The sequence below is a fragment of the Lepidochelys kempii genome, chromosome 3 (genome assembly GCF_965140285.1).
Source record: "Lepidochelys kempii isolate rLepKem1 chromosome 3, rLepKem1.hap1, whole genome shotgun sequence".
Classification (NCBI taxonomy): domain Eukaryota; kingdom Metazoa; phylum Chordata; order Testudines; family Cheloniidae; genus Lepidochelys; species Lepidochelys kempii.
In genome coordinates this window covers 178,675,562-178,695,937 of record NC_136382.1, presented here as the reverse complement: position 1 = coordinate 178,695,937, position 20,376 = coordinate 178,675,562, and the positions used below count along the sequence as shown (strand labels likewise).

Sequence of the window (20,376 nt, the reverse complement as noted above, 5' to 3'; positions counted from 1 at the left end):
GGATTGGAGTGACCTAGCAGATCACCGGTCCAGATAACACCAGGGGAATGTCACAATTATACAGTAGGTTAAACAACTACAATGTAAGGTCAACTGCCAACTTAAGTATGTGTTCATTAAAATTAACTACGCTATTCTTAATGCTAAGATTTAGTGGAAACTTCCTATTGGTACCAATTCCATTGCACAAACATGAGACAAACTTGGTCTCCCTTGTTAATGGATCTATAGCCTTTTTATGAGAACTTGCCTGTCAACTATGATCAAAAAATTACCTTTCCCAGACCTGAATAAAACCTCAGTGGAACTTGAAATCTTGTCTCTTTCACCAACAGAAGTTAGTCCAATAAAAGGTCACCTCATCCACCTTGTCTCTTTCCAAAAATTATGCGGTCTCATTTTTAAACACTGACACACCTGCTATTCTTACTGCTGGCTTTCCCACACCTTTGGTTTCATGCTGCTTTTCCCATTAGTCTAGCTGCCATGTGTTTGGGAGCTGTGCAGGAAGCGCTGCAGCTCCCCCCACCCCCTGCCCCAAGAAGACATCACAGACTGATTGTGGCCAGAGTTACAGGCTTGCCTTCAGTGGCAGTGTATTGGAGAGGGTACACCAGGAAATAGGCCTCTATTGGAGTGCCCCCAGTGGCCAAGCTAGGAATCACTGGGTTGCCCTTCAAATGTTAACGGGTTAAGTCACTGTACCTAAGGTATTTGCAACGCATCCCTTTCCTCCCAGTCCGAGTAAAATACTGTTTCGCTTTAGCAGGGTTGATGGGCACTTACTGAGGCACACCAGGGCGAGCACCTTTAAGGCTTCAGTGCTTGCCTCTGAACCGTGGCATGCCTGGCATGCTATTGAGTACTTTAAGGGTATGTCTACGGAGGCTGTGCAAGCATACCTCCCAGTGCCGGATAACAGACTTGGGCTAGTGGGGGCTTGCATTAGCGCTCTAAATATAGCTGCATAGATAGTGCTTTGAAGGAGCTTGGACTCTGAAGCCTAGCGAGAGTGGTGGGCTTCAGATCTCAAGCTCCAGCCCAAGCCATAATGTCAAAACGCTGTCTACACAGTTATTTTTAGAACGTTAGCACAAGCCCCTGTAGCCCAAGTGTATCAACCTGGGCTGGGAGGCTCGCTTCTGCAGGCAGTGTTGACACACCCCAAAAGGCTTGGTGCACTGCAGCACTGAGCAACCTTATTAATTACACTATAAACCATAGTGAGTCTACTTTTCAAAAGGGGAAAACCTAAATGGGACGTACAGATCCCGCACGTAGAGGAAAGTAAATGATGACTGATCTGCATAAGCCTCCAATTGTAGGATTCACATGTCTCTTTATGGTGCTCATACTTGAGAATTGGATCGATACTGATAACTATTAGTAGAAGATCAGGGGTTCCTTCATGAAACAAATTCTGCGGCCCTCAATTCCTTACTTCAATGTGAATGTCACCTGAGAGAGGTCTGGGGTTTGGCCCTAGTTTTGTTGGTTGGCTTACATTGTAATGATGTTCTGTACAGAAGACCCATTCTTTTTCAGTAGATCGGGGCACTTTGAAGAAAGTATTAAACAAACCTCTTTGAAATGAGCCCCAACAGATTGTAAACTGCAAAGTGTAATGTAACTGAAGCTGATCTCTGCCTTATATGCAGTGTGGTAATTGGAAACTGGCGTTCTTTGAAATAAGTACTATTCCTAGGATGCTCCTTGTTATTATGATTTGATCACTTTTAAACAGATACTAAAACTAACCTGGGGTAAGGCCTTATATATGACTTTCTTTGTGCTGGTAGGGAAGGGCAAAGAAGAGACTATTTTAGCTACTTCTTGCTATGCCACTGGTATTAAAATAATAAAAAGCTATGCACAGTAATAACATAACAAGAATAGAAAACCAGTCCTTAGTAATCGTGGCCAAAATAAAGAGGTGACCTAAACAGGGGTTGGGTTACTCCTCTAAACTGGCAGCAGAATGTGGAGCACCAGGATTTCCTTAGCTTTTACTACATCCCATGGGTTGTATAGGAGCCTCCATCCAACCCTATTCCCTCCATGCAAGGATTGTGGCCAGTGGAGGCATGTGGTCATGGACTGTGGCTATGCCCCTGCCATTTCTCTATCCCCAAACCTCCTCTGAGAACTCTCATGGAACTTGCTGTGGCCAAGCATTGCTCTGTAGCACATGGGGGCTGTGGCGTCTGTCCTCCATAATGGAACTGCAGTGGTTCCTCTGCTTTTCTGGTCCCATGCAAGACAGGTTCAGAATTTGGCCATAAGGAAAAAGTAAAACAGCTGAAGTCTAGACCTGAGACACAAGCACTGTGTTTTGGGTAGAGCATTGAACTTGCTGAACATTTCTCCAATTTCTTTTTTTCTCTGTGTTTGAGACACACTGTTACATGTTTAGAATGGATGTGTCAGTTGTGACTTTATTGGAGAGAATGAACAGAAGAGCCCCTAAAATTATGCAAGGGCTGGATAAAAGAAGTGACTTATAATGAAGGATTGAACTCAAAAAAGATTGAGAGGTGTCTTGATTAGTGTATAAATACTATCCTGGAGGGAAATACTAGGTACTAAAGGGCTCTTTAACAGAAAAAGACATAGCAAGGACTAATGGCTAGAAGATGAAGCCAGACAAATTCAAATGAGAAAGCAGCCATAATGTAGATGGGTAACTAGGTGAAATTTAATGGCCCATGATATACAGGAAGTCAGAATATATGATCAAATGGTCCCTTCTGACCTTAAACTTTGACTCTTACAGGCCAGTTTCTCACTTGTATGTGCCAAATGAAAAAGCAGAGAACCCCTGTTTTACCTTGTGAGGTACAAAAATGGGTCCAACTTCTAGGCCAACAGCCATGGATTCCAGAAAGCCAAGGAGATGATGGAGGCAGGAGCACCCCCATGCCCTTGGTCAGAGCTGCAGCATAGGAGTTAACGGTCTCCCACCCACTGGCTCTTCAGCTACTTCCCACTCCTGCTGGCTAGGGAAGACAACACATTTCTAGCTCTGAGCTGGAATAAGCCATGTACAGACCATATATAGGTGTTCTACCACTTTGGAAGAGCCTCCTGAAAGAAGATAGCCAATGGGTGTATGATGCTCACTTTTTCAAAGGCCATACCAGTCTTTAGGTGGCTCAAAATCACTGGCAAATGCTGATATCCAGCTGTGCTGTCTGCCGGTCAGAGGACCATGTCCTGAATTTCCCCCTTGTGTGCAGGAAGGCTTGTGAGAATTTTATGCAGGCCAAGCATACTGTTAACACTTAACAATCAGACCCATATTTCTCATCCTTCCTCTAAAACGGTTTGTAATAATGGACACTCTGTTTTTGTCACCCAGATTTTGCCTCAATGAATCAGTTCTCTTATCTAATTTAAAAAAATGTTTGCATAAGTCTCCCCCATCCTCGACTCCATGTACCACCCAATCAAAACCCCACTAATAGCACTGCAGGCTGAGCTGTGGATTTTGAAGGGGTGGGAATATTGCTCACAAAGTTGAGGGGAACTGAATGGGATCATGCATGTATCACCCGCAGCTTCCATTGGCTATTGCTGGAAGTTTAGGTGCCCGGCACCTCTGCAAATCAGGTGACTCCCATTGGTTACCTGCAGTCAGAAACCACGCTTGAAAACTCAGGTCCTAAGAAATTCATAAATAATGCAGTAGTATGAGGGACCAAAGGAAAAAAAGCACTGAAGGAATATGGGATTAATAGGGCCAGCTCTGTGTGTTTGAGGGCCCATTGTGAAAGATCTCCTCAGCTTTCTTGGAACAATCCCCGCTGTTCACCCCACATTGGCCTTTGTGATGCTGCGCATCCTGGAGAAGGCAATAGTTAAAAGTACAATAGATGTGCCAATCTTAAAAGTGACTGGTTTCAGAGTAGCAGCCATGGTTGTCTGTATTCGCAAAAAGAAAAAAGGAGGACTTGTGGCACCTTAGAGACTAACAAATTTATTTGAGCATAAGCTTTCATGAGCTATAGCTCACTTCATCTGATGCATTCAGTGGAAAATACAGTGGGGAGATTTATATACATAGAGAACATGAAACAATGGGTGTCTGAGGAACAGTGGGGGGAAATACTATTATCATTATAATTATTATAGAAAAACTATTTCCCCATGTTTATTCCACCCCCCACTGTTCCTCAGACATTCTTGTCAACTGCTGGAAATGGTCCACCTTGATTATCACTACAAAAGGTTCCTCCCTCCGCCCCCGCTCTCCTGCTGGTAATAGCTCACCTTAAGTGATCACTCTCCTTATAGTGTGTATGGTAAAACCCATTGTTTCATGTTCTCTGTGTATATAAATCTCCCCACTGTATTTTCCACTGAATGCATCCGATGAAGTGAGCTGTAGCTCACGAAAGCTTATGCTCAAATAAATTTGTTAGTCTCTAAGGTGCCACAAGTACTCCTTTTCTTTTTTAAAAGTGATTGACTCCAAGGAACCAGGACCTTGATTACATCTAGGTAGCCTCACTAAACAATAATAACTGTGCTTAGCATGGGCTTCAGTGTGGTTGCACAGGAATAATTGGGATCAGAACTTGCTCCAAGATATTTTAAATGTTTAACTTACTTTGCTCCTCCTCATTGCCAGGGGTCACTTTGCAGGCAGTCTGCCCCTGTTAGCCCTCTCTTGCAGGACTTTTAAGAACAGTACACACAGGATTTCATGTGGATAGGAACACTCCCTGTCTGGGGCTGATTTAAAAATAAAAAATAAAGTCTCCCTTCACTACAGTTTATACTTAACACTGGTGTCTCCTCTCACCGCCACAGCTCTTCTTTTGTCCCATCTATCCAGTTGGAGCTTAGCCTTCTGCCACTCACCCAATTTCTACATCCAAACTCCATCCAGGTTTCCACACAGGCCCTTCCCACTTCCCTGCAGAGTCCTTCACTCTACACTTTCCTGCCCTGCCCAGTGCTCTTCATAGGGCAATCAGCCTGACCTCTCCTAGGTCTGACCCATTTTGTATTAGGGCTAGCTAGCCCCAGCCCTCCAGGCCTTAAGGGGCAAACCAGTCCCCTATCTCACTTATTTCTACTCACACCCAATCTAAAAGTGCCAGAGGTAGGAGTGCTTCCTTCTCTGGCCAAGGTAAGAGTAACTCTGCCCTCTTCTCTTCCCCAGGGATAGTCTGTGTTGCCTGCACAGCATTCTCATTTCAGAGCCTGAATTCACATCCTCCTCCATATGGTAGCATGCTGTGTTGCCACTAGACTGGCCTGTGTTATAACTAACAAATTGCCTTTATTTTCTCAGTAGGGAGTGAAGTAAATTATTTAGATTTTTCTTTTTCCATGATCCTTTTGGTAATTTAAAAATAATTTCCTTTGGAATGTGTTTTTTTTTCGTAAACAATCAATTTTGAATTAACACTTAGTGCGTAATTTTGTGCTGATACATTTGGATGTAGCACACCGTTTTTTTAACTAACTCGCATGTTATTTACTTTTAAAAAATGTCTTGTTTGTTGTTTAACAGGTTCTGTCATAAAATGCTCTGCTGTTTTTCTAATGTTGTGTAATGCATTTATTTTTGGTCTCATAGGACTGTTGGATTGTTGTACCATAAGCAGAGATAGGACTGAGAGGCAGCGTGGTCTAGTAGAGCAGTAGTTCCCAAACTTGTTCCGCTGCTTGTGCAGGGAAAGCCCCTGGCGGGCCGGGGCGGTTTGTTTACCTGCCGCGTCCGCAGGTTCGGCCGATCGCGGTTCCCAGTGGCCACGGTTTGCTGCAGACGCGGCAGGTAAACAAACCGGCCCGGCCCACCAGGGGCTTTCCCCGCACAAGCGGCAGAACAAGTTTGGGAACCACTGCTCTAGAGGATACATGACTGGAAGTCAGCAAATCTGGGTTCTGTTACCAACTCTTCCACTGACCTTCTGTGTGATCTAAGTCACTTCACCTCTCTTGTTTCCTTTCTTACCCTTTGTCTTATCCCCTTAGACTGTAAATGTTTGGGGTGCAGGCACTGTCTCTTAACATACGCAACATGCCTAGCTCAATGGGGTCCCAATCTGATGTGGGGCCTCTAGGCATTACTGTAATACAAATAATAGAATCTAAGGGTTGGAAGGGACCTCAGGAGGTCATCTAGTCCAACCCCCTGCTCAAAGCAGGACCAATCCCCAATTTTTGCCCCAGATCCCTAAATGGCCCCCTCAAGGATTGAGCTCACAACCCTGGGTTTAGCAGGCCAATGCTCAAACCACTGAGCTATTCCTCCCCCGCAAATGACTAATAAGAGGTGCCAAATCCACATGTGGCTGTGAACTTCTCTAATCCTAGGACTGGAAGGGACCTCAAGAGGTCATCTAGTCCAGCCCCTGCACTCATGGCAGGACTAAGTATTATCTAGACCATTCCTGGCAGGTGTTTGTCCAACATGCTCTTAAAAATCCCCAATGATGAAGATTCCACAACCTCCCTAGGCAATTTATTCCAGTGCTTAACCACCCTGACAGGAAGTTTTTCCTAATGTCCAACCTAAACCTCCCTTGCTGCAATTTAAGCCCATTGCTTCTTTCCCTATCCTCAGAGGTTAAGAAGAACAATTTTTCTCCCTCCTCCTTGAAACAATCTTTTATGTACTTAATGTTTCGGGTGCTTGGCTCAGTGGGTTAGTGGTAAACCCATCTCTTTTTCATAAAATAAAAGAGTAAATCACCTCAGCATACTCAATCTATTTGGTATGAAATACAGGAAATGTACTATATTAGGGGCTGATCCTGCACCTTCTTATTGCTGCAAGTCATCTGACTCATATTCATAGTTCCAGTGGATTGGCTTGGACTAGTCACTTGAGGAAGAATGACTTGAAGTAAGAGTCTGCAGGATTTGGCCCTTACCTGTTGCTACTATAGATACTGGGGCACATTTTCAAAGGCACAGTTTTGTGAATGCACACACCCCAATGTACAGGTACAACTTGAGGATAGTGTATGCTCCAAATTGTACTTTTGAAAATCTAGCCCATTATGTGGGTTAATATCGTACGTTAAAAATATTCTGTACAACATAGGTTGTACTACTCATTTTTACACTTTTTTTTACAAATCCTCAAGAGCATATAAATCAGGGGTGGGCAAAGTTCTTGGCCCAAGGGCCACATCTGGGTATGGAAATTGTATGGCAGGCCATGAATGCTCACGAAATTGGGGGTTGGGCTGTGGGAGGGGGTGAGGGCTCTGGCTGGGGGTTTAGGCTCTAGGGTGGGGCCAGAAATGAGGGGTTCAGGGTGTGGGAGGGGGCTCCTGGCTGCGGGTTGAGGCGCAGGGGGTAGGAGTGGTGAGGGCTCCGGCTGGGGGTGTGGGGTCTGGGCTGGGGCTGGGGATGAGGCATTGGGGGTACAGGAGGTTGCTCCGGGCTGGGAGAGAGGAGTTCAGAGGGCAGGAGGGAGATCAAGGCGGGTGTAGGGGGGTTGGGGTGCAGGAGCGGGTCAGGAGTGCAGCTCAAGCAGCTCACAGAAGCAGCAGCATGTCCCCCCTTTGGCTCCTACCTGGAGGTGCAGCCAGGTGGCTCTGCATGCTGCCCTGTCCACAGGTGCCACCCCTGCAGCTCCTATTGGCCGCGATTCCTAGCCAATGTGAGATGTGGGGGCAGCGCTTGGGGCAGTGGCAGCGTGCGGAGCCCCCTGGCTGCCCCTATGTGTAGGAACCGGACGGGGGACATGCCACTGCTTCTGGGAGCCAGGCGGAGCGGGGCAAATCTCCAATTCCGCTCCCTGGCTGGAGCGGGGCAAGCCCCGGACCCCGCTTCCCGGCGGGAGCTCAAGGGCCAGATTAAAATGTCTGGAGGGCTGGATGCGGCCCCCGGGCCATAGTTTGCCCACCCCTGATATAAATTGTGATATCTTACAGAAAAAAAAACCCCTCACATTCACTGCCAATAATGCATTAGCTGATTCCTTGCTGGGCTATGCTGACTAGTTTCAGGGTTAGCAAGTTAATTTAAAAAGCGCTATTTGTTTACAATTCCTATATGCTTGTGCGGCTGCATTTCCATTCCATTTTGACTGACCGCACCTTATAACTTATGCTGCAGAGAAACAATTGTTTAAATTAATAATACCTCTCTAGAAAATTTCAGCTGATGAATGAAACTTTACGAATGACATAATGAATAAATAATTTAAAAAATGCAAACAGTCTGATTTTGTACAACTGAATTACAGAGACTGTCAATCTGTTTTGGTCACAATAAATACTTTCCCTAAAAGAACATAAATCCCATGCAGTATCAATACCCTGTATATGTGTATGTAGATACATATGCTGAATAGATCTATAGTATATGTAAGTATGTATCTCTATACAGTTATGCACTGCATAATATAATGCCTAAATCCCATTGTCTTTCAGTGGGAGTTGGATGCCTAATTCTCTAAAACTCATTTGCAAATCTCAGCCTAGGTACAAGATCAGAAGCAGAGGATTTTCCTTCACACACATTATGCATGTGCACCCACACACCCATTGTCTGGCTCCTTGGTAAACGCAGTCATATGATGTGGAATGAGTTCCTTTCATTCCTCTGTTTCCTCTGTCCCTCCTGAGTGCTGTGAGGGATCAATCCATCCTTCTTCTGTCCCTGTGGAGAAAGGGAGCATTTCTTGAGGGAAGGGAAATTCCCTATGACTCTATCTTGTGCTGGAAGGGGAGGAATTCTTCACGTCCCAATGGCCTCCACATCTTGGAGGGTATTTTGCCAGTCCCTGTTGGGAAGAGTGAAGAGGAACTGCTTGGTAGCCAATCCTATTTGAGATGGACAGAGCAGCCAATGTGCACGGAGGGAATCATACAAGCTGCTGGTGCTTGTGTTCCCTTCAGTTGTCTGGTCTGAATAATAGTGCCACAGGCCGCAATTTTAACCGTACTCCCTCCTCCCACCTTTGAAATGTTGGCAGATCAGAATGCACATGCTACATAACACCACTGTTTAGGACTAGAGCCAGATTAAGACATAGATAACATAGACCCATGCTTAAGGCTCCAGCTTCTGGCATCATTTGGTTACACTGGAATCCAAGCTTTCATTTTTGAAAGAAGCCTTCCCAGAAGCAAAGAAAAGCTTGAAAACATGACCCGAGTGTAACTATACAATGACATCTGCCTGAGTCTGCGGGCAGCCTGAAGAATAGTTGTGCAAGGGGTGAACTGCCCTGTGCATCTCAATGTGATGCTAATTCTACTACCCATTGCTGGGGGTAGCGGGGCGGGGGCAGGTGTTAGTATATAGGTTTGTTTGTTAACCTGGGATAGAATTTTGGGCTTGATTTTATGGTACTTTTATACTAATATGTGTAAACGAAGAACAAAATACATTGTGTATGTTGCTTCTAGTTAGCTAGGTTTGTTAGTACAATGGGAACAAATAAGAGCAGCTAAAGTGTTACATGAGCGCACACTTTAAGATTGCCTTAACCCCTATCTCAAGGCAAGGGTCAAGCAAGCAGTCCGAAAGGGCAAAGGGGAATTGGGGGGTGGGGGGAAGGTATAAAACACTAAAAGACCAAAGAAATGCCTTACCCCTCCCATGGGGTACAAAAGGGGTGGGACTGTAGGCATCCATTGCAGGTATATCTGGGCCTGCTAAGGAGGAGGAGATGTGCATGGGAATGGGGAACAGAGACACAGGCAAAGCTCTGCAGCAACAGAGCTGGGAATGGAACACTGGCAAACAGACTCTGCTGGCGTCTAGAGCTATGGATATGTTTGCTTGGAACTAACCCCAATAAACATCACATTGCCCGCATTTCAGACTTCTGGTCTTCTGCTTTCTGTCTGCATGACAAGAACCAGGGGAGGGGATGAAGGGAAAGCCCTCTGACAACAGGCTCTGCTGATTCCACCCTAGCAAAGGACTGTGTAGTCCGAGAAGAAGAGTGCAGCATGCCCAGTCCATATATCTGGCTGCTGGGTTCAGATGCCCTTACTATCACACCTGCCTCTCGGGGGGAGGGAGGGGCAGAGAGAATCCCTACTGCTGTGGAGGGAAGTGGGCACCTGCAGCCACTCCTGAAGGAAGAGGGAGCCCCATGTCACTGTCTCTGGGAAAGAAGGGAGCCCCCGACCACCACAGGTATGAAGGTGTGGGGGAGGCCATGTTGTGAGCCTGGGTTCCAGGTTGCCTTGATCTGGCCCTGTTTCAAGCAGGAAGTGAAGAAAACAGTATGTCTGACTGAAGCTGCTGCGGGATTTAGGTAGGTAGAATTTTCTTCTCCTGATTGAAATTTGGAAGACAAGACACCTGCACTAAAATCTCTGCTGTAAGTGAGATCACTGTGGTCTAAAAATGACAGTACATGATCCCTAGGACCTCTCTTCTGTCTCATGTGAAAGCCTGCACCCGCAGAGGCCCATTACCCTCCAACACAATAAAGGGGCATTGGTTTAGCACTGGCTCAGAGCAGTGCCATATCAGCAATCCTACTTCAACGCAGCTGAGCCTTTAGACTAAACCAGGACAGTAGCAGCCTGTATGTGTTTTCTGAACCTGATGCAGTGGAAGGATAAAACAAATATGGGACTTCAGAAATACATAGAACTAGAAGCTCATCTTCATTGTTCATCATAATAGAGGCCACTCACTCCATCAGGGCGTGAATGTGATTTAGTAATAGCCTCTTGCATTTTTGTCACAATAGCCATGACTCAACATTTGCTGTGCACCTGATCTTGTTCATTTGTCCCCACTTCATCATAAAATGTCTCACTTTTCTTACCCTGCAACTCAGTAGCAGCTGCCATGGTTCCCTCCTACAAGGAGAACCAAACATCACACAATAACTAATCTGTAAAGACAGATGATTTAGTCTTTTAAAAGACCTAAAATGCCACAGTTGTTTCCAGAATTATCTGATTTAGCTGCTTGAGACTTTATAGGACCAAAAATAACCCTCAACCTTTTTCTCCTTGGTTGGTTAAAGTGGAACAGTAAGAGACTAATGAATGAGACATACAGTAGAACTTCAGAGTTACAAACACCTCATAACTCTGAAATCTTCATAACTCTGAACACAACCTTATGTTTGTCCTTTCAGAAGTTTACAACTGAACATTGACTAAATACAGCTTTGAAACTTTACTATGCAGAAGAAAAATGCTGCTTTCTCTTTATTTTTTTAGTAGTCTACAGTTACCACAGTACTGTACTGTACTTGCTTTTTTGTTTTTTGTCTGCTGCTGCCTGATTGTGTACTTCCAGTTCCAAGTAAGCCATGTGGTTGACTGGTCAGTTTGTAACTCTGGTGTTCATAACTCTGAGGTTCTACTGTACATCGCCTGCAGGCATAATGGGCACATCTATTTCACAGCAGGAAAAAAAATACCCTGGAAAAATATTTGACTGGTCAAGTAGCATTGTGTTGACAGATACAGAACTATTGCTGCTTAACTAGTACTATTGTGGTATATGGCTCATGGACTACATACATTCAGTGCATAAGATCACTCAGTGTATTATAAACATCATCCCCAGCTGTGCTGGTGCACATAAAAGCCGTGTTCACAATGGACCCTGCACATCTAATTATTTGATGGCACTAGCTACGTGCACTTTGTTGATGGATGCTCCCTAGTACATTAAATTGTAGCTTTTATAGCAGATTCCGGAACGTTCTTTGGCCATTCAACTTAAAATATTCCCTTGTCTTTGCCTGGATGGTTGCAGTGCCCATAAGAGCTAAATTATAGCATGCACTGCTCAGGATGAGGAGCACCTTATGTGGTGGAGGGAGGCATCATGAGTGTGGAAGTCAGTACACCAGGAACATGATGATCTTATTAAGCAGCATGGCTGGCTACACTTGTAAGAAGGGTGGTGTATGCAGTTTCATTATCTACACTCATGAGAGAGAGCTACAGCACAGGTGCCGGTTCTAATTTACCCTAGGGGGTGCTCAATCCCCACTCAGCCCCAGGTCCCATCCCCACGCCACCACTTCTCCAAGGCCCCAACGCCACCCCACCTTTTCCCCACCTCTTTCCGCCCCCTTCCCCGAGCGTGCCCTGCCCCTGCTCCTCCCCCTCCCTCCCAGCACCTCCTGCATACCGAGGAACAGCTGTTCCACAATGTTCAAGAGGCGCTGGGAGGGAGGGGGAGGAGTTGATTGGTGGGGGGAGACGTCGGCAGGTGGGAGTGGAGGGGAGCTTGGCTGCTGGTGGGTGCTCCTATGAGCTATAGCTCTGCTCCCGTTTGGCTTAGACATACCCCTTCTGACCTATGCAGTGTTGTTGTAGCCATGTTGGTCCTGGAATTTTAGAGAGACAAGGTGGATGAGGTAGTATCTTTTATTGAACCAACTTGTCTCTCTCACCAACAGAAGCTGGTCCAATAAAAGATATTACCTCTCCCACTTTTTCCTTCCGACCTGGTTAACTCTGCAGCAGCATGGGAGTCCTCACTGAACTCCTCACTGCTAGAAGCCAAACTCAATCCTGCATGTGAGTGCCTGGGGAGTGGGGCTTCTTGTGTCTTCTCTTAAGTTCACTCATGCAAAGCCAGACAGAATTTGGCTCCTAATTTCCAAATCAAGGAACATCTTCACTTTACATTTTATTTTGTTTTGCGCAGAGAAAGCCACAGGTATTCAACCATGAATTCTCCCTTGCCTGCTGTCCAAGCCAGGCATGGGATATCTGTGAGGGCTCTCATCATCTTAACAGTGTAGCTGATGCATAACAGAACTTTCACTTACCTTAGTCTGGATTGTCTCCAGTATATTCCAGTACTTAGCTGCAACACTGCAGAAACCCAGAGGGTTGATCCAACTCAAATACTAAGAGCTATGGGTTCTCTTGAAACTGGGTGACTGGTCAACAAAATGGCAGATGAAATTCAATGTTGATAAATGCAAAGTAATGCACATTAGGAAACATAATACCAACTATACAAACAAAATGTTGGCGGGGGGGGGGGTCTAAACTGGCTGTTACCACTCAAGAATGATCTTGGAGTCATTGTGGATAGTTCTCTGAAAACATCCACTCACTGTGCAGCGCAGTCAAAAAAGCGAACAGAATATTGGGACTCATTCAAAAAGGGATAGAAAATAAGTCAGAAAATATCATGTTGCCACAATATAAATTCATGGTACGCCCACACCTTGAATACTGCGTGCAGATGTGGTCGCCCCATCTCAAAAAATTATATTGGAATTGAAAAAGGTTCAGAAAAGGGCAACAAAAATTATTAGGGATATGGAACGGCTTCCATATGAGGAGAGATTAATAAGACTGGGACTTTTCAGCTTGGAAAAAAGACAACTAAGGGGGAATATGATAGAGGTCTATAAAATCATGACTGGTATGGAAAAAGTAAATAAGGAAGTATTATTTACTCCTTACAACACAAGAGCAAGGGATCATCAAATGAAATTAATAGGCAGCAAGTTTAAAACAAACAAAAGGAAGTACTTTTTCATACAACGCACAGTCAACATGTGGAACTCCTTGCTCTGGTTCAAAAAAGAGCTAGATAAGTTCATGGAGGATAGGTCTATCAATGGCTGTTAGCCAGGATGGACAGAGATGGTGTCCCTAGCCTCTGTTTGCCAGAATCTGGGAATGGGCAACAAGGGATGGATCACTTGATGATTAACTGTTCTGTTCATTCCCTCTGGGGCACCTGGCATTGGCCACTGTCGGAAGACAGGATAGTGGGCTAGATGGACCTTTGGTCTGACCCAGTCTGGCTGTTCTTATGTCCTTACGTTCATTCCTACCAAACACTAATATAAAAAGTGATATAACATCCCCGCACCAATGGCCACAAAATACTGCAGTGGCCCTATAGGAAACTGCAGTATTTCTGACTGCCACTGCAAAGCACTGTCAGATTTTGTTTTTAATAAAGGAAGCAGCTTGGTATCACACCTCTCAGCCTTATTTGGCTCAAGGTGTGAGAATCTAGGGGTGAAATCCTGAAATGGCAAAGCTCCCATTGACAGCAAACATCTGGGGTGAAATCATGATTCCATTGATCTGCAGTTAATTCTGCTTTGTGGTACTCTGCTGGTTGGACCCCTGCACTATCTTTTCTTGCCACAATGAAACCCTTTCCAGTTCTACATTTAATTGTGGAAGCTGGAAATATACCCTTTCCAAAAGACAGTTGTTCCTTTGGTTCATGCAGCAGTCGTCAGCATTAATTTCTAATACTAGTGGTGACTGAAGTGTTTTACAATAAATTGCTTGACAGTTGGTGAGCTGAGATCTTGGCCCTTACATGATCACATTCCTCTGCCACCATGGAAATCACAGCAGCTGTGGACATTTTCAACAATACATTTAATTGGAATTTTAAGCTTAAATCCCAACTTCAGTAATATTAATGTGTTTTGCATCAGTGGGTCATGCAGTGGAAAACCACCTTTACCAGAATTGAAGAGTGGAAAAAATTTGGCACTGCTGAAGATTACATTTCAGAATATATTAATATTTTCTATAAGGGCCCTATTCAGCAGACCTTATCTATGCAACTCTCACCAAATTGGGCCCTTGCTATTGCATTATAGGACTAGCTATCTAAACTGCCATGACCAGGATTAAACATGGTTCTGACAAAGACACGTCAGAATATGGTTTATTCTTGCCTGTGCTTAGAGGTATCTATAACTATGTTAGCCCATGTTTTAGCAGCAGTATGACAGCCTGTCAACAGACATCTCCAAAATGTTTCCACTTGTTTCCACGTTAGAGATGCATGTTGAGAGGCTGTCAGATACCGAAGATAAAACATGGTTCTCTAACAGGTTTAAACATGTAGCTAGATCCGCAGCTTGTGTAAAGCAGTGTAACTCCATTGACTTAAATGGAACTATGCTGATTTACATCATCTGAGGATCTGGCCCCAGGTTATTTATATAATGTAGACAGGGCTAAAAAGTTGTTTGGCATACAAATATTTCTAGATATTCCAACCTTGCAAACATTCCTTTTCTTCATTAGCTGAGTAGCAACTTCTTGGGGCATATGCTTATGTAAGACTCTTGCATACGTCCTTATGATATGTAAAGATAAAGTTACAAAACAGTCAGGCAACTGTTAAGATAAAATGTAGTGTTGTGGTTACGAAGACAAACAGAGAGCTGTCCTTTACAAGTACAAATTTCCCTTTTCATGCTGATATACTGAGATATTACAAGATTTCAGCATTAAATGCAAGAATTGTGTTTAATGCAACATTAAGATTGCAAATTTGAACACAGGACTTGTCAACTGTGTGGTTCACACAACACGGTTAATTTGGTCACGTTACATATACCGTATCTTCTGTTATACTTCTGTATATATTTAATAGTCTAGCCACTAATCAAAACTACTACTTATGTACAAGGTGGCAGAATAAGGGCCTAATCCTGCTGCAATTGAAGTCAGTGGCAAAAGTCCCAGCAACTTTAAGAAGAGCGGAATTGAGCTCTTAATACCAGAACATTAACTCTTGCCTTTCATGACTTTCTGGTATTCAGATGTACAACTCTGGGGCCAAACTGAGTATGTCTACACTGCAATTAAACACCTGTGACTCGGTTTTGGGTGGTGGGGCTGTACATTGCAGTGTAGACGTTCAGGCTTGGGCTGGAGCCTGGGCACAGGACCCTGCGAGAGGAGAGAATCCCAGAGCCTGGACTCCAGTCTGAACCTGAATGTCTAGACGGCATTTTTACAGCCAAGAAGCCTGAACCCCCGCAAGCCTGAGTCAGCTGACATAGGCCAGCTGCCGGTGTTTAATTGCACTGTAGACATACTCACTGTGGCTCTAAATTACTGGTAGGGTATGGGAATGAAGAGGGACCTGCACTACAGCAGGAGCCCCTTCTGGAAAAATCCTATCGAGTTTAGAATGAAATTCTATGTTTTCGGAGCATTGTATAGAATTTAATGAAACATTCAGTCCCTGTCACAGAGTTATCTAAGGTGGTTCAAAAAAATCGATAGAAAGGATTTCATTCTCTATTAAACTTTTATATAGCTCCTTTCACTCTAGTGTCTGAGCAGCTAAATACCCAGATAGATGATATAGGCTGAACAGAATAGAAAGTCTACGGTACCCTATTGATTCTAGCCCTGTTAAAGTCTACAGGACTTTTATACATGGGATCCCCAGAATTCTGGCTGACTCCGCCACAATTGCGTCACAGGCTCAGAGAAAATACACGCTGGAGTGGGAATCCCACCTTTGAAAGGGTGCAGCATGTGCCCCTGAAGAGCTGGTTCGGCATGGCCCTGCCCTCCCCACATTCCCTCTGGCCCCGCTGGGGAATATTTTACTAGTTGGTTGTATCTCGCTATAGTCCCTGTGCTGCATTTTAGTCCTAGCTCTCTAGGAATGCTGACCGTATTCAATTAACATTTTGATTTGCACAGTAGGAAGCGCTCTCTGACATGGCTGGATCCCTTTGCCTGTTGTACCGGATAACAATCTCAATCGGTATTTCACATTTCATTTTTTCCGGGAGATATTTTTGGCTAAAACCTGTTATAAAATATAGCCTCCTAATCCATTATCAATCATATGGCCAAACTTAATGCATCCCGCTACGTGGCAAGGTTGGTCTGTACTAGTGAAGAGCATTTAGCTGTAATAGAACTGTACTAAAGAAATCATGTTAAATGTCAGGAGGCAGAAGCTTCTCCTAGCAACTTTATTATCCTCTAGGACGGTTCTCCCCTTTGTCCTGATGTAGGTCTCTCATGTTTCCCAAAGCAGGGCAATGTTCCAACAAGCCTGGGAGCAATATGAATAATATGGGCAAAGAACACCTGTATGTTTTACCTTGTCAGGCTGACTTTGCAATGAAGACACAAAAATTAGATATGTAAATAAATTCTTATTGGCTGCTGTATGTTACATCACGCAGTTCTGTGCATCACAAAGGACTGCTGGGAATTCTTTGGAAAATGTTGTCAATAGTTAAATTTTGCAACTGGATGGCTTAGGAGTGATAATGAGACCTCTAAGTCATCACTTTGCATCCAGATCAGGTCAATAGTGATTGAAAGTTATCATCTGAAGGTTGTTTAGTAACCTGAGCAAAATGGGTTGGTGATGCAAGTCCAGTTCTTGGTGGACAGGTGTCCATATTGTTAAACCTAACAACTTGGTTGGCACCAATTCACATCCATGTTGGCAGTCTTGGTAGGGATGCCACAGGCTTCAATGGGCATGAAGTTTGAATTATGTTCTTACCCCTGAAGAGGTCTCTCCATGTTGGAGCGGGGGCAGAAGATACTGTTGCTACCTGGTATGTTCCTGTTTCATGGATAGGGTACTCCAGTCTCTAGGGTGGTCCATTGAATTTGTTTTGTGAACAATGTATTTATACCCACATGCAAAATGTTTGTGGTTTTTTAAACCTACAGATATAGGGTCTGATCCTCATTCAAATAGTCCCATTGACATGAATTAGCACTACTTGAGTGAGGAAGGGGTAATCCCGGGTAGGCATAACAATATTCAGATTTGCCTCAAGTGCAACATAACTTTATAATGTAGACCAGGCCTAAGTGAGGTTCCTCACTACACCATTCTGATTGACCATCCACCCAGAATGTCCCTCCTTGCCTCCCTGAGACCAGTTCCTGTGGCTTTACAACACTCTCAGTCTAGTGATTCCATCCCTTGTGACAAACAGTAGCTCCTGCACAGGGCCAAGCACTTTTTAGTCATGTGAATAAGAGTTGCAGATCAGGACTATAGGTACCAGCTAGTATAGTGCTGTGCGAATTAACAGCTGTTTTCTTATGCTTTTGCTCACGAAGCTAATGGTTTCAGTTGTTAATTTGAGGCAGTGTCAGATGTTGCCACTTCTATCATAAAGGATTATTTTCCCTGGAAAAACAATTCCATCTCCTGGGCAAAACCATGAATTTAGTGCAATTCACCTTAGGGGGGTGTTTAAGTTTTGCCCCATAGGAGTCTGGAGACAGGGTGAGAGTCAGGCAGTTCTGAGTTCTAACCTTGGCTCTGCCAAGGATTTTCAGTGTGGCCTGTGTAAATTGCTTCACATCTCTGCATCAGTTTTCTCATCAGTAAAATGGGTATGCAAATAGTTATTTACCCCACAGGGCTGTGGGAAGGCGTAATGAGTTTATAGAGCTCTGAACAGTGAAAATGCTATAGTATTTGTGGTCACACAGATCCTACTCTAATGGGCTCTTATATAAATGACAGTAAATAAATAAAATGAGTTTTCCACCTGTGTATAAAGGCATTTGTTTTATCACAGATTTGATCAGAGCCTGCAAGAACAGGATTTTGCATTGGCCTTGAATTGTCTTACAGCTTTGGTGTTATATGAAGAACTTAAGAACAAGCTCTTAATTTATTCAGCCCTGTGACTTATTAAATAAAAGCCAAATGTTTGATGGTAACATATAGGAGCACAATTAGTCATTGATTTTTTTTAAAAATCATAATTGGGTTAATTGGTTACCTGCTGTGATATGGGCTAGAGATTTTTTTCCCAATGTCTCAGAGATTTTAAACCTGCTTGCATGACAGTGAAATAGAATTAAAACAGCATGACAAGAATAAAAGACAATATTAGATCAAACATAAAACCTGATGTGCCCCTCAGGGTACAGCTATTTACATTCAGGAAGGTTTCCCTGGCTAGTGTCTCTTCGCAGTATTCAGACAGCACAGCTCTTTCTAGCAGCTTTCTGTACCTTTAGCCAGAGGAGTCCCCTTTCCACTCTGCTTGCTGCATTGCACCACTGATTTAGTGAAGACATCATCCTCATAAGGATGCTCTTCTAACTCACCTCTGAGATCTGCTTGCTTTTCTCCTCTGACAATTAGGTTTAAATGTGCTGAAGCAAAGTACTCATCCTCAACAGTTGTATGGCTTGTTAAGTGATAAATTGCTAAAATTATGTATGACCTCATTTGATAGATTTTCTAAAAAGGAATTTGCTAATGCAATCTCATCTTGATGTATAACACTTGCAATGAATTACACATACACAAACTGTTGTGCTGGCTGTCAAAATTGGGTATTTTTATTCTGCTAGAAATGCTATTTCTGGGCCAGCCCAGTGGCCTACTGGTAACATTCTGCATTGCCACATGAGACCCAAATTGCATTTCAGCTTGTAGCTTTGCCCTGGAGCCAGCGAGGGCTGAGAAGGATGCAGAGGCAGTGTGTCCTTTATGGCACTGATTGTTTCTGGAGGGTGTCTTTTCCTGTCCCCTCCAACCAGAAGGATAGTGACTCTGATATCTGGGCCTGAGGGTGGGGAGATCACTGGAGAAGCAAAGTACTCCCTGCCCTGTCCACATCCTCCCAAGGAAAAATATTATTTAGAGCAACCACCTGGCAATGTTCTGCATGACTCTAAGAGGATTTGACTCCCAGTCCTAGCTGCCTGGGTCAGAAGGTGGGGTTTGGTATACAGCATCCTCAGCCTCTGGGATGAGGGAGTGCCTTGTTTCCTGCAGCCATCTTCAATGGGAAGAAGTGAAACCTGCTTTAACAAAGAGGACAGTGCTGAAATCAAGGGAGGAAGGAGCTTCAAGAAAGAGTTTCCAGAAAATGCTGTTTCTCAATGTTAGTATACTACTCTCCTAGTACCTTCTTTTAAACATACCATATACACATCTGGATCAAATACTGGAGGCAACAAGGAACTTGGCTGCTTCCCGTATGTTCTTCAGGGATCAAGAAGGGACAGACTTCTCCTCTCCCCAGCCAGAGAGTTCCTCTGCAACCAACTATTTCATCCTGATGTGCAGGGAGTCTTTGGGATTGTGCTGCGTGGCATGCAGGAAGGCCTGTGTGTGTCCTGAGCAAAATACACATCTGTTCCCCTGCATTCCTGACCTCCCCCTCAATATAGGATGGGGGAGCATGGAGCAGAATTTGCCTCCCCTCAATGCACTGAATGTCTCAATCTAAACTGTAGATTCTCTAATCTTCATTTGTACTGAGTAAAAATCTGAATGCAGACTTCCCCATGATTAATAACTATCTCTTAAAAGTAGTAGAAACCCAAGTACATCATTGCACAAAAAAACCCTGAAACCAAATCTCACAAGGGAAACCTGCAGGTTGCCTTTATAAGATTACTCCTACAGAGAGGGACTGGAAGGACTCTGTGTATTATCAAAATGTATAAGCAAAGGGAATGCTTACAATAGACTGCAGTGGTGTTTAGAACACCCTAGGGCTGCACTGACTAACTTATCATACCAAATAAGTATTTCATGCTTATCCACTCTGGGTGAAACCCACTCTTCCTCAGTAAAGCCTGTGTAGTCAGGCTGGATGTGAGCAGAGAGAGTGCAGAGGGACTGGAGCAGTGAAATACCTTCCAGGTCAAGCTTCATGCACTG

The 20,376-nt window shown here is 44.1% G+C and overlaps 1 long non-coding RNA gene across 1 annotated transcript in view; it reads right to left on the bottom strand.

Moving 5' to 3' along the window:
• Nucleotides 1-8,257: 8,257 nt before the first annotated feature.
• LOC140909572 (uncharacterized) overlaps nt 8,258-20,376 on the bottom strand; it is an 88,884-nt gene continuing 76,765 nt past the window's right edge. Inside the window, exon 3 of the long non-coding RNA XR_012158273.2 lies at nt 8,258-8,628. This is a non-coding gene — a long non-coding RNA (uncharacterized LOC140909572). The remainder of the gene's footprint in view (nt 8,629-20,376) is intronic.